We start from the raw sequence: 12327 nt of genomic DNA on the forward strand, positions 1-12327 counted from the left end.
CTTAGGCACTATTGTACCAGAGCTCCCACTACATGGTTTAAAATCAAGAAGGGAGTGTGTCAGGGTTGTACCCTTTCTCCACACTTATTCAATCTATATGCTGAGCAAATAATCCCAGAAGCTGGACTATATAAAGAAAAACATGGCATCAGGATTGGAGGAAGAATCATTAACAACCTGAGATATGCTGATGATACAACTTTGTTTGCTGCAAGTGAGGATGACTTGAGGCACTTACTGATGAAAATTGAGGAACACAATCTGCAATATGGATTACATCTAAATATAAAGAAGACAAAAATCCTCACGACTGGACCAATAAGCAGCATCATGATAAATGGAGAAAAGATTGAGGTTGTTAAAGAATTCATGTTGCTTGATTCTACAATCTAGGCCAATGGAAGCAGCAGTCAGAACGTTAGATGACGTATAGCACTGGGTAGGTCAGCTTCGAAGGAACTCTTTCAAGTGCTGAGGAGCAAGGATGTCTCCTTGAGGACTAAGGTGCACCTGACACAATCCATGATGTTTCCAATCACCTCATATGCATGTGAGAGCTGGACAATGAATAAGGAAGACAGAAGAAGAGTTGATGCTTTTGAGTTGTGGTGCTGGGGAAGAATGCTGAAGGTACCATGGAGTGCCAAAAGAACTAACAGATCTATCCTGGAGGAAGTGCAGCCGAGATGCTCCTTGGATGCAAGGATGGCCAGACTTCATCTCACCCACTTTGGTCATGTTGTCAGAGGGGACCATTCCCTGGTGAAGGATGTCATGCTTGGTAAGGTGGAGGGTTGACAAAAGAGGGGAAGGCCTTTGACGAGATGGATTGACATGGTGGCTGTGACAATGGGCTCAAGTATAGCAAGGATCATGGAGCTGGAGTGGGATCAGGCGATGTTTCATTCTGCTGTGCATGGGGTTGCTATGAGTCGGAAGCAACTCGGTGGCACCTAACAACAACAACAACATAACTATGGAAGTCGATTGTTCAACCTTCCTTCCTAGGAGTGGCTGGTGGGTTCAAACTGCCAGCCTTCTGGTTAGCAGTCAAATGCCTTAGGCACTCCACCACCAGAGCTCCCAATGTGTGTAATAGTATCATCATTATCATCATCACCATCATCAATAATGTTAATAATAAAAACAATGACAAGTTTTGAGCATTTGTAATGTGGCAAACCACTTCATAGCCATAGTCTCATGTAATCCTCATACTAGCCCTATGAAGAAGGTGCAATTAGCACTCCTGCTTTAAATATGAGGGAAGGGAAGCTCAGATTGAAGTAGTTATCCAGCTAGTAAGAAGAAGAGCCAAGATTTTAGCCTAAGTCTGTATAACTCCCCAGGCTCAGAAAGAAAAAAATTCACCTTCTATCCTGAGATCATCAAAGCTAACCCTGTAAAGATTATACAGTCCAGGAAAGACAAATATATTGTGATAACACTAATTAATAAGGACAGCTTTGCCATTTATTTTGGAAGTGACCTCTACAGCCACTTCTAGGTAGCTACTCCCAAGCCACTGGTGGAAGGGCAAGGGTTGAATTTATTTTTCTTCTTGGACTTACTCCATCACCTCTATTGAGAGGAGTAGAGGAATGAGGTGCATAAAGACATTTGCTCAGGTTTACAAAAGGAATTAATTGTAGGTCTGGGTCAAGGACCCAGGTCCCTACTTCCCATCCAGTGGTCTTTTATGTCTAAACATTTCCTCACTTCTGGGTAGTATACACTTTTTCTTGTGGTGTAATATTAACTAGAACATAATACCAATTAATTAGTATGAGTTAGACAAGCTATCATAGCTGATTGATAAACTAGATATTTATGTAAAGAGTTATACTTAAGATTCTTTCCAGCAATCTTTTATCCAATAATTCATCTAAATATGTGATATATATACCCAGTAAATGTAACTGTATATACGTATAAACTTACTAAGTTATAATTTGGCTTCTTGCTCTCTTTCCTCTTTCAGAAAAAACAATCTATTTTATCAATTTTACGGTGATTCATACTCAGCCAGTCTTGTTAAATCTATCAGTGGCAGAAACTAATATATTATGAATGTTGAAAACTGAACTTGGAAGACACAGTTTCCTTCTCAGAGTACTCCAACTCAATTTACATAAAATATAAAATCAATTTGGGCCAGAATGAAATGAAATAAACCTAACTTGAAGTGATGTATAATAAATGCATCACTGAAGGCTCGAGTTGTCTGTCAGAACTGAGAGAGTGACTGACCAAATTAGAAACTCACACTGTGGCTGGCATTCTATGGCTGTCTTCTGTGCCCTAAGGCTGTGAGGAGCCAGACCTCCCTTCCAGTTCCCTGAGTGGCTCCTCAGGGCCTTCCTTGGGCACTGCTCCCAATCCACCCCAGTGAATCCTATTTCTGCCTTCAAGGTCTCCTTTCCCAGACTCAAGCAACTTAACTTTTCTTCATCACTGAATTCATATTTCACAGATTTCTTACTCTTTCTTCTTCCTATCCCAAGACAATTCTAATTGCCTCTATCACATCCTAAAAGGTCAAGTTGAGAGATCACTTATATCCCAAGAAAAAAGTAGACCACCCAGAAGTAAAGTTAGTGGTCACACAGTGTAGATGAAAGACCTGGATGGAAAGTGGAGTCTTGGGTCCTTGACCGAGACCTACAATAAATCTTAAAGATAAGCATTTATCTCATAGTCTCCAGAGACCAAACAATACACTTGCATACACAGAGCCAGTCAGGTTTGCCTTCATAGATCCTCACTTGCTATTTGAAACCCACATGCTGCCTCTAGATCTGAAGGGCCCTCTAGCCTCAACTTTGAGCATCCATTGAGCACCAGCCCTCTGTGATGGTTAAGGTTCTGTGTGTACTTGCCTGGAGGCAGTTATGTAGTTATTCCTCATGATGAGAACTGATATAAGATAATCAACTCCATGAGCAATCAGTGGAAAGGGAGTTTCCTTTGGAGTGTGCTTCTAATATATATGGACAAACACTGAGAACGGTCTCTGGCTTTTTGCTTGGGATCCTGCATCAGGCTTATCATCATCTGTGCCTGAACCAGTGGTCTGCCATATTGTCTGCTGATCTTGGCATTATTTCCTTCATGTAGCCTGTGAACCAACAACTTGCAACTTTATATGCCAACCTTGGGTTCATCAGCCTGCAGCTGCATGTGTCAGGAGAAGCCTACAGCTTGATATTTGACCCACAGACCTGGAACTTGTCAGCCTCTACAACAGTGGGAGTCATTTCCTTGAGATAAATTTCTCTCTCTCTCTTTCTCTCTCCCTCTATACACACACACACAAGCTTCACTGGTTTTGCTTTTTTAGTCAACTCAGCCTAAGACACCTTGTTTGCTGTCAAATCCTAACACAATTGATTCTTGTTATTTTTCTTGTTATTTGCAGCACTAAATTAGCCAACACTGAACCAATCTTTTCAACTTCAGGAGGAAACTTGTGCGCCACCCTGTGTGTGCTCTTGCCTGCAAATGATAGAAAGTGCTACAAATGTTGATTTGGGGGTTATAAATAAAATTTCGCAAGAAGGTGGATTTGCCGATATCAAAATCATGAATAATGGGTATCAACTACCTCCTTCTTCTGTCTCCTCTAAACCTTAATTTCTCCTGCTTCTTGTCAGTGGATACTAATCCCTTACCTCTGCCTAACAAGAAAGTTGAATTTCAATGACAGCTTTTAATTCACTTCAGTTCAGCCCACATTTAGAGTCTTTAAAACCCAAAGTGTGACTCTGGATTTCAGGCCAGTGGAAAAGATACCCAGAGACTGGTCTGATAATTCAGCAGGTGTTGACAATTGTTGGGTGAGCTGAACTGAACCGAATAGTGGACCTTATTGGTTATCCCACCACCTCGCTGTAGGTGGAAAGATAAGATGTAGAACAATAAACAGATGAAAGCTGGACAGCACCTCAGGAAGGCAACAAGTCCATCTCTCTGATTTTTAGAATATGTAGAAAGGAAATTATACTAATGTGTATTACACACCTACTGTGCTCTAGGCATCAGGTGTTCTGGTGGTGTAGTGGTTAAAGCATTGGGGTGCAAACCAAAAAGTTTGGTGGTTCAAACCACCAGCCACTCTGCCAAAGAGAGATGTGGCAGTCTGTTTCTGTGAAGATTTATAGCCTAGGAAACTGTGAGGCAGTTCTACCCTGTCCTATAGGGTGGCTATGATCAAAATCAATTCCATGGCAGTGAATTTTGGCTTTCTAGGCAGCACTAACTGCTTTATGTTTAACTTTCTAATAGAACAAACCACACTTCATATTCCAATACCACTGACTAACACTTGTAAGGTATGGCTTTGAACTTTTTTTCATTATTGAATATCTCAAAAGTTCATCAACTTCTCTCCATTCTCCCCGATACTGGCTTCGTCCAAGTAACACAGACTATGACAATAGCCTAAACATCTCATGCTTTCACCCTTACTCTCTATAATTCATTCCTAAAGCATCAGCCACACCAAGAGTTGAAGATATGAAATTAGATTATAGATTGCCTTTATCTAATGGTTTCTCATCTCATTTAGAATAAACTTCAAGGTCCTCACCTTGTCCTACAAGGCCATCATGATCTGTGTTATCCTGTCTACTTCCCCAAACCATCTAGTGTCTTTCTCAGCTACCCTCGCTGCACTCCTTCTCATATGTCATCCTTCAGCCACTGAAAGAGTTACAGAAGGTTATTCTGGGCAAAAGGAATAGGATGCAAAGGCCTTGAATCCAGAAAGAGATTGGTATGTCCAAGGGTTTGAAAGGAAGCAGAATTAAGCATGTAGATTCCTGGGTTTAAATTCTGCCTCCTTCAAAGTCTGTATCTTTCCATTACTAGCTGCACAACTGTGATCTTATCTTTAAATGCTGTCTGCTCACAGAGTTAGAAGCTCTGGTGGTGCTATGGTTAAGGCATCCGGCTGCTAATCAAAAGGTTGGCAGTTCAAACCCACCAGCTGCTCCACAGGAAAAAGATGAGGCACTCTTGCTTCTGTGAAGATTTACAGCCTTGGAAACCCTATGGGGGTTGCTATGAGTCAGAACTGACTCTTTAGAAATGGGTTCTTTTCTTACTTTTTTTTTTTTTTTCTTTTTTCTCACAGAGTTGAGAAGATTAAATGAGATAATTTAAAGTGTTTTGGTTTTGGTTTTGGTACCTAGTAACCACTTGATAAATATTAGTGTATAAGGATAGGGGAAATGTTAGCTTTATCACCTGATGGCAGAATTACTCTTGGAGAAAAAAAGAAAAAGTTTTGTTCTAGTAAATAATGGTTCATTTTGAATTTTGGAAAGAATGCAGCTAGGTTGGGATAGAAATAAGACAGAGAGCCCTGCATAAAAAATGAAGTTGAATTGGGAGGATTGGAAGCTAGTACAGAGGAGGAGACAACAGAGTCTATGTGTGAAAAGGGGAGCCTAACAACATGAACTGCCAGAAGAATGTACAAATCTGTCCTGAAAGTAGTGCAGCTGGAATGCTCCTTGAAAGTGAGAATGACCAGACTTCATCTCACTTACTTTGGTCATGTTGTCAGAAGGGACCATTCCCTGGAGAAGGTTATCATACTTGGTAAAGTAGAGGGTCAGTGAAAAAGTGGAACACCCTCAGTGAGATGAATTGACACAGTGGCTGCAATGATGGGCTCAGGTATGGCAAGGATTGTGAGGATGGCACACGACCATTCGTGTTTCATTCTGTTGTACATGGGGTCGCTATGAGTCAGAGCTGACTTGACAGCATCTAACAACAAGAAGGTGGGAGGCTGATGCTCTGTGTAGGAGGATGGCAGCTCTCAGAGAGAGTGAGCAGTTGATTTTTTTTCTTTCACTTTTATAATTTTCATTATTTTATTGGTTGAATTAATACATTGTCTCATAAAATGATGAACACTTTTGTCCAAGTTAAAAAGTTAATTTTCCAAATGAATTCTTATGCATTTTTTTAAATAAACTTTTTACTTTAGAACACTTTTAGATTTACAGAAATATTGCAAAGATCCCCATATACCTCACACTGTTTCCCCTATCCTTAAAATCCTACATTAGTATGGCACATTTTACATAAATAAGCCCAAATGGATACATTGCTATTGAAGTCTGTCCATACTTTATTCTTATTTCCTTAGTTTTACCTAATGTTCTTTTTCTGCTCTAGGCTCCCATCCATGATGCCACATTGCACTTAGTTAGCCTGTCTCCTTAGGCTCTTCTCAGGCTGTCCTTGTTTTTAATGATTTTGACAATTTCTAGGTGTACTTGTCAATTATTTTGTAGAGTGTCCCTCAATTGGGATTTTTTTCAGATGTTCTTCTCATTATTAGAGTATGGTTATGTGTTTTGGGGAATAAAACTGCAGAGGTAAAGTGTCATTTCAATCACATCATTTCAAGTATACATACTATCAATGTGATTTATCACAGTGGATGTTTACCTCAATTACCTGCCTGAGGTAATGTTTGTAAGGTTGTTCCATTATAAAGTTACTCTTTCCTTCTTATTATAATCTTTACAATGAACTCACTGTGATTTTTAATGTTATGTATCCACCTGTCTAGACTATGATTCTCAGTGGCTTGGCAGACACTGGACTGAGCGTTATTCTATAATGTAATATAATGCAGTCACTTTCCATGATGTGATCTGAAGTCATCAGCCAATCAGTTGAAAGGGGGATTTCCATGGGGGTGTATCCTCCAGTATATAAATAGATGTTCTGGCAAAGCTTATACTCTCTTAACCTTTCACTCTTCTAGTCACCTGACTTCTGGTTCCTGGGACATAGGCCTGCAGAAGTCTCAGGCCTGCCATCTGACCTATGGATTTGGAACTTGCCAGGCCCCACAACTGTGTAAACCATTTCTTTGAAACAAATCTCTCAACATTTACATGTACATAAGTCTCACTGGTTTTGCTCTTCTAGAGAACATAGACTAAGACAGTCATTCTGAACAGCCTACATGTAAGGAGTGATAATATACTCTACCACCTTGAGGGTCAAATATTTACTTAAATTACTTGAAGATTTATTCCTATTTTTAAAAGTCGTTCATTCATTTATTCATTCATATCAGTATGAACTCATGAGTATTTTTCTATTTTGAGTTATAATGTAATACTATGCCATTTGTTTTCTTAAATTGTTCTAGATTTGGCCACTGGAAGCTCTGCATTTACTTCCTTTGTCCCTTAGACATATGTTCATCATAATAAATATGATACTGCTACTTCTAGGGAAAGGGAGGAGGATATGATCAAACAAGGGTACCTAAGGACTTTAAGTGCATTAAAACTGTCCTAATAAAGTGAGTTAGTATATATAAAAGTGTTCAATGCATTTTTCTTTACACGATTTTATATGTCTGAAATCTTTTATAAGATGTTTAAATAGTCAACTGTTTTGTTAGAAGAAACATAGGAGAAAATCTAGGTGATTTTGAGTTTGATGACGAGTTTTTAAATACAACACCAAAAATACAATCTATGAAAGAAAAAAAAAAAATTAGTCAGTTGGATTTTATTAAATTTAAAACTTTCTGCTCTGTGAAAGACAATGTTAAGAGATGCAAATGACAAGCCACAGAAGAGAAAAAATATTTGCAAAACACATATTTCATAAAGGACTTTTTCCAAATTATATAAAGAACTCTTAAAACTCAACAATAAGAATATAAACAAGTCAATTAAAAGTTGCAAAAGATCTGAACAGACAACCCTAAGGAAGACATATAGATGCAAAATAAGCATAGGAAAAGATACTCAACATTATATGTCATAGAGAACCACAAGTTAAAACAAAAATTATACATCTATAAGAATGGCTACTATTAAAAAAGGACAATAGCAAATATTGACAAGGAGGTAGAGTAAACTCTCATTCATTGATGGTGGGACAATTCACATAGCATAACCACTTTGGAAGACAGTTTGTCAGTTTCTTACAAAGTTAACCATAGACTTACAGTGTAATCCAGCATTTGTGCTCCTGTGTAGTTATCCAAATGAGTTGAAAACTTATGCCCACACAAGAACCAGCACATGAATGCTTATAGCAGCTTTATTCACAATCACCCCAAACTGAAAGACATCAAGATGTCCTTCAATAGGTGAATGGATAAACATATTTATTTATGTATTTTTTTTTACAATAAAATATTATTCAATGATAGAAAGAAATGAGCTATCAAGCTACCAAAAAAAAAAAAAAAATCCTTGGAGAACCTTAAATTAATATTGCTAATTAAAAGGAGCTACTCTGAAAAGGCTAAATACTGTATGCTTCTGACTATGTGACATTCTGGAAGAGGCAAAACTATGAAACTACAGAGATGATAAACAGATCAGTTTTTACTAAGCAATGGAGGAAGGGAAGAGGGTAGAATGAATGAATAAAGCATAAGGGGTTTCTAGGGTGGTGAAATTATTCTGTATGATAGTAAAATGGTAAATACTTACATTATGTGTTAGTCAAAACCCATAGGACTGTACAACACAAGGAGTGAACCCTAACGTAAACTATGTACTTTAGTTAATAATGCTGTTGTTGTTCGGTGCCACAGAGTCAGCTCCAACTCATAGCAACCCTATGTAAAACAGAACAAACCATTGCCCAGTCCAGTGCCAGCTCCACAATCCTTGCTACACCTGAACCCATCGTTGCAGCCACTGTGTCAATCCATCTTGTTGAGGACCTTCCCCTTTTTGCTGACCATACACTTTACCAAGCATGGTATCCTTCTCCAGGGAATGGTCCCTTCTAACAACATGACCAAAACATGTGAGACCAAGTCTGGCCATTCTCTCTTCCAAGGAACATTCCAGCTGCACTTCTTCCAGGACAGATTTGTTAGTTCTAGCAGTCCATGGTGCTTTCAATATTCTTCACCAACACCACAACTCAAATGCATCAACTCTTCTTCAGTCTTTCTTATTCATTGTCCAGCTCTCACATGCATATGAGGCTATTGAAAATACCAGGGTTTGGGTTAAGCACATCTTAGTTTTCAAGGAGATATCTTTGCTCTTTAGCATTTTAAAGAGGTCTTTTCTAACAGACTGCCCAGTGCAATACATTGTCTGATTTCATCATTGCTTCTTCTATTGGTATTGACTGTGGAACCAGTCTATGAAAATTTTGACAGCTTCAATATTTTCCCCATTTGGTCTTGGTGAAAGAAATGACACCAGAGATTGCATGATAAAGTTTTGTAAGACCACCAATTTATTCATTGCAAATACCTTTTCCAACAACATAAACAGCAGCTATACATGTGGACCTCACTAGATGGAATACCCAGGAATCAGACTGACTACATCTGTGAAAAGAGGTGATGGAGAAGCTCAATATCTTCAGCCAAAATAAGACCAGGAGCTGACTGCAACAGACCATCAATTGTTCATACGCAAGTTCAACTTGAAGCTGAAGACAATTAAAACAAGTTCACGAGAGCCAAAATATGACCTTGATTATATCCAACCTGAATTGAGTGACCATCTGAAGAATAGATTTGACACATTGAACACCAATGACTGAAAATCAGACAAATTGTGGGATGACACCAAGTACATCAGACATGGAAAAAGCAAAAAGTCATTAAAAAGATAAGAAAGGAAGAAAAGACCAAAATGGATGTCAGCAGAGACTCTGAAACTTGCTCTTGAATGGAAAGTAGCTAAAGCAAATGGGAGAAATTACAAGATTAGTTAATAATAGTATAACAATATTGATCATTCATTGTAACAAATGTATCACACTAACCAACTATATTAATAATAGGAGAGTTGGGTATGTGTATGTGTTTTTCTTGTTGTTGTTAGGTGCTATTGAGTCAGCTCCAAGTCATAGTGACCCTATGTGCAAGAGATCGAAACACTACCCAGTCCTGCACCATCCTCACAATCCTTGCTATGCTTGATCCCCATCAGTGCAGCAATGAGTCACTACATCTCACTGAAGGTCTTCCCTTTCTTGCCAACCCTTCACTTACCAACCATGATTTCCTTCTCCAGGGATTAGTCCCTTCTGACAAACTGACCAAAGTAGGTGAGACAAAGCCAGGCCATTCTTACTTCTAAGGAGGATTCGGCTGCACTTTCAGGACAGATTTGTTTCTTCTTCTGGCAGACCATTGTAATTTCAATATTCTTCACCAACAGCACGATTCAAAGGCATCACTTCTTCTTTGGTCTTCCTTATTTCACATGCATATGAAACAATTGAAAATACTGTGGTTTGGGTTAAAACCAAAAAACAAACCAAACACACTGCCGCCAAGTTGGACTGACTCATAGTGACCCCTCCTTGGGTTTCCAAGGCGGTATCACTACGGAAGTAGATTGCCCAAACTTCCTTCTGAGGAGTGGCTGGTGGGTTAGAACCACCAGGCTTCTGGTTAGCAGTCAAGTGCCTTAGGCACTACACCACCAGAGCTCCCATGGCTTGGGTTGGGTACATCTTAGTCTTCAAAGTGACATTTTTGCTCTTTAACACTTTAAATATGTCTTTTGCAGCAGATTTGCCCAGTTCATTATGATGTCTGATCTCTTGACTGCTATTTCCATTAGTGTTGATTGTGGGTCCAAGTAAAATGAATCTTTGACAACTTCAATCTGTTCTCCACTTATCATTATGTTGCTTATTGGTCCAGTTGTGAGGAATATCACTTTCTTTATATTCAGGGGTAATCCATACTGAAGACTGTAGTCTTTGATCTTTATCAGTAAGGGCTTCACTTTCATCTTCACTTTCAGCAAGCAAGATTGTGTCATCTGCATATCACAAGTTGTTAATGAGTCTTCCTCCAGTCCTGATGCTGCATTCTTCTTCATATAGTCCAGCTTCTGGGACTATTTGCTCAGCATGCAAATTGAATGAGTATGGTGAAAGCATACAACTCTGATGCACACTCTTCCTGATTTTAAACCATGCAGTATCTCCTTGTTCTTCCAAACAACAGCCTTTTTGTCTATGTATAGGTTCCTCATGAGCACAATGAAGTGTTCTGGAATTCCCATTCTTCATAGTGTTATCCATCATTTGCTAAGACCCACATACATTCTTTTGTATAGCCAATAAACACAAGTAAATACCTTTCCGGTATACTTTGCTTTCAGCCAAGATCCATTTGACATCAGAAATGATATCCCTCATTCCACATCCTCTTCTGAATCTAGCTTGATTTTTTTGGAAGTTCTCTGTCAATATATTGCTGCAACCATTTTTGAAATATCTTCAGCAAAATTTTACTTGTGTGTTATATTAATTATATTGTTCAATAATTTTCACATTCTGTTGGATCAGTTTCTTTAGAATGGGACCAAATACAGATCTCTTCCAGTCAGTTGGCCAGGTAGCAGTCTTCCAAAATTCTTTGCATAAACAAATAAACACCTCCAGTGCTTCATCCATTTGTTCAAATGTCTCAATGGTTATTCCATCAATTCCTGGAGGTTTGTCTTTTGCCAAGGCCTTCAGTGAAACTTGGACTTCTTTCTTCAATACCATCTGTTCTTGGTCATATGCTACCTCTTGAAATGGTTGAGCATCAATCAATTCTTTTCAATACAGTGACTGTGTATTCCTTCAATCTTTTTTTGATGCTTCATTCATCGTTCAATATTTTCCCACGGAAACTTTCAATATTTCAATTTGAGGCTTGAATTTTTTTCTTCAGTTCTCTCACCTTGACAAATGTTGAATGTGTTCTTTTCTTCCTTTTTGGTTTTCTAATTCCAGGTGTTTGCAGATTTTCTTATGATTCTTTGCTTTGTCTTCTCAAGCTGTCCTTTGAGATCTGTTCAGCTCTTTCAGTTCATCATTTCTTCCCTTCACTTTAGCTACTTTCCATTTAAAAGTAAATTTCAGAGTCTCTTCTGACATCCAATTGGTCTTTTCTTCCTTTCCTGTATTTTTAGTGACCTTTTTCTTTCTTCATGGATGATGTTCTTAATGTCATCCCACTACTCATTTGGTCTTTCATCATCGGTGTTCAACGTGTCAAATCTATTCTTCCAATGGTCTCTAAATTCAGATGGGATATAATCAAGTTCATATTTTGGCTCTTGTGGACTTGATTTAATTTTCTTCAGCTTCAACTTGAACTTGCATATGAGCAATTGATGGTCTGTTGCACAGTCAGCTCCTGGCCTTGTTCTGACTGATGATATTGAGCTTCTCTATTGCCTCTTTAGGAGCTCTGGTAGCATAGTGGCTAAAAGCACTTGACTGCTAACCAGAAAGCTGGCGGTTCAAACCCACCAGCCACTCCTCGGAAGGAAGGTTGGGCAATCCTACTTC

The sequence above is a fragment of the Orycteropus afer genome, unplaced genomic scaffold (assembly GCF_000298275.1).
Source record: "Orycteropus afer afer isolate SDZICR_OR568_19922 unplaced genomic scaffold, OryAfe1.0 scaffold00056, whole genome shotgun sequence".
Lineage (NCBI taxonomy): Eukaryota > Metazoa > Chordata > Mammalia > Tubulidentata > Orycteropodidae > Orycteropus > Orycteropus afer.